This window comes from Myotis davidii, unplaced genomic scaffold (genome assembly GCF_000327345.1).
Source record: "Myotis davidii unplaced genomic scaffold, ASM32734v1 scaffold211, whole genome shotgun sequence".
Taxonomy (NCBI): domain Eukaryota; kingdom Metazoa; phylum Chordata; class Mammalia; order Chiroptera; family Vespertilionidae; genus Myotis; species Myotis davidii.
The window spans coordinates 492,051-494,714 of record NW_006282523.1 but is presented as its reverse complement, the minus strand read 5'-3'; positions in this window follow the sequence as shown (position 1 = coordinate 494,714).

Here is a 2,664-nt window from a genome sequence, read left to right as displayed (position 1 = left end):
GGTTGGTGGAGGGAGGCGCCGGAGGAGCCTGAGCCTGGCCCTGCCCCGGCTGGTGCTTCCGGCCCGAGGACCCGGGGCCCTGGTGTCTCCTCTAACGTGGATCCCGTCACCGTGGGGAGCGTGGCTTCATTTCTGTGCATCTTGCAGTCATGTTCCCCAGAGTGTGGGGGTGCAGGGGCGAGCGGGGAACCTGGCCCTCTCCTTGGTGCCTGGCTGTCCCTCCGCAGCGTCCCCCCAAGGGACGGCCCCCCTGCTCCCCTGGGGAATGGCCCCCCTGCTCCCCTGAGGGATGGTTCCCCCCTCCTGCGCCCGGGAAGCAATGATCCCCTGAGCCGCCGGCCCCACCTCTGAGCTGGGCTTTCCTGGCAGCTGAGGATCAGCCCAATGGGAGCCGCAGGCTGACTGGACGGAATGAAATAATCTGTATAATAAAAGCCTAAGCGACCGAACGACCAAATGACCAGCTGACCGGTCACTATGACGTGCACGGACCACCAATGGGCAGATGTTTGATGCAGGAGCTGCCCCCTGGTGCTCCCACAGCCAACCTCTTGTGGCCAGTCAATCTTCCGTGGCCAGCTGGCCCCCCTCATCAGCCCAGATCGGGGAGGGGGGCAGCTGGCCCAATCTCCTGCAGTCCCTCCCCGCAGCCGGCCAACCTTCTCTGGCCCCTTCCCCCAGGTGGCAGCCCCCCCATCAGCCCTGATTATTGGCCGGGCTGAGGGACCCCACCCATCCACAAATTCGTGCACTGGGCCTCTAGTCTGTATAATAAAAGCCTAATATGCAAATCAACCAAACAGAAGAACGGCCGCTCGCTATGATGCGCACTGACCACCAGGGGCAGACGCTCAACACAGGAGCTGCCCCCAGTCCGCAGGCCCCAGGCCAGCCAAGGCAGGTGCCAGCAGGGCCCCCCTGCCCCCACCTCCCCGAACACCCTGCCGGTTGCCCCACAGATCGGCCCTGATTGGGCCAGGCCCAGGGACCCCACCTGTGCACGCGTTCCATGCACCGGGCCTCTAGTGAGAACAGTAAACGCTGCAGCTGTCACGGGCTCTCCCCGGGTTCAAGATCTTCACTGCGGGAGGCAGGGGTGCTCCGGGCAGCCTCAGAACCCCACTTCCGGAGCCGGCGGCAGCGGGACTAAAACTGAGGTCCTGCGGGGGGCAGGAGGAGGGGCTGGGCAAGACCCCCTGTGTGTTCCCTCCTGGACCGCTGCAGCCGCGCAGGCAAGGCCAGCCCCCACTCGCCCGACACGGCACAGGGCCCCCAGCCTGGCACCCCTGGCATCGGGCAAATGGTCGGGCTTTTGTTTTTGTTTATAGTTTGGCATTAAAATCCAAAAAACTGTGGGAAAGCCCGGCCGGCGTGGCTCGGGGGTTGAGTGTGGACCCAGGACCAGGAGGTCGGTTCCCGGTCAGGGCACAGGTCCAGGGTGCGGGCTCGGTCCCCAGCGTGGGGGGGGGGGCATGTCGGAGGTGGCCAGTCCATGATGCTCTCTCATTATTGATTGATGTATCGCTCCCTCCCTCTCCCTTCCTCTCTGAAACCAATAAAAAAAAATATATGTTTAAGTCTGGCAAATATACAGAACAGTATTTTAAAATCATCCGATGTGCCCGTCCAGTGGACTGAGACATCCCTGTTGTGCCACCGTCACCACCGCGCCCACACTCCCTCCTGCAAGTCTGAGACTCCAGCCGCCCTCCCAGCGCCAGCACCACCATCCACTTCCGCGTCAGTCCGGCTCCGCGGGCCTCATGTGAGAGGAGTCACACGGCTTGTTCCCCGTCACAGGCCGTGCTCACTGAGCACAACGTCCCCGCGGCAGGTGGCAGCGTCCTTCCTTCCTGGCTGAGTCACGCTCCGGGCGATGACTCCGCCGTGGGCGCCCGTGCGGGAGGGTGAGCTCCGGCCTCCGCCCCCGCTGCTCTTCCCTCCTCCAGCGCAGGCGGCACAGGCTGTGCCAACGGCCCGGGACACAGCGGCCCCTGGCTGAGAGCACGGCTCCTGCCACACGTGTGTGAGGACCCGAGTCCTCCCGGCAGCCTCGGCCGTGAGGGACGGGGCACCTCCCGGGAGGCGTCCAGCCCAGGCAGCGCCCAGTCGCAGCCACACGCGGCTCCGAGAGCCCGGCGGGAGAGCATGAGCGCCGGCCTCCAAGCAGCCCCTTTAATAACAAAAGCCTCTCCTTAGATCCACAGCGAGCATATGGCGAGCCAGGTGCCGCCAAGCCTCCCGCACGCTGAGGGCCGGCCCCCTTTCCGCCCGCCGTCGGGGAGACATAAATCCTACTTAGCGTCAAACCCCCAAGCCGCGGGGAGTGCGAGCGGCGGGAAGAGGCCTGTTCGCCCTTGGACACGGGCCTGGGTTTGCTTCGTGACCCAGGCCCTCACGGCACAGCCAGAGCGAGGGAGAGACACACGTGCACACACTCCACATAAATGCACACGCAACACACAGGCACACGTGCATGCACACACATGTGCGCACACGCTCCACATAAATGCACACGCAACACACGTGCACACACATGCGCATACAGCTGCATGCACATAGCGCACACACGTGTGCACACATGCACCCATGCATGCCGTCGTGCACACACAGGAATGCACGCACACACACCCCAAAAGAGTGAGTCTGGCAGTCGAGGTGGCC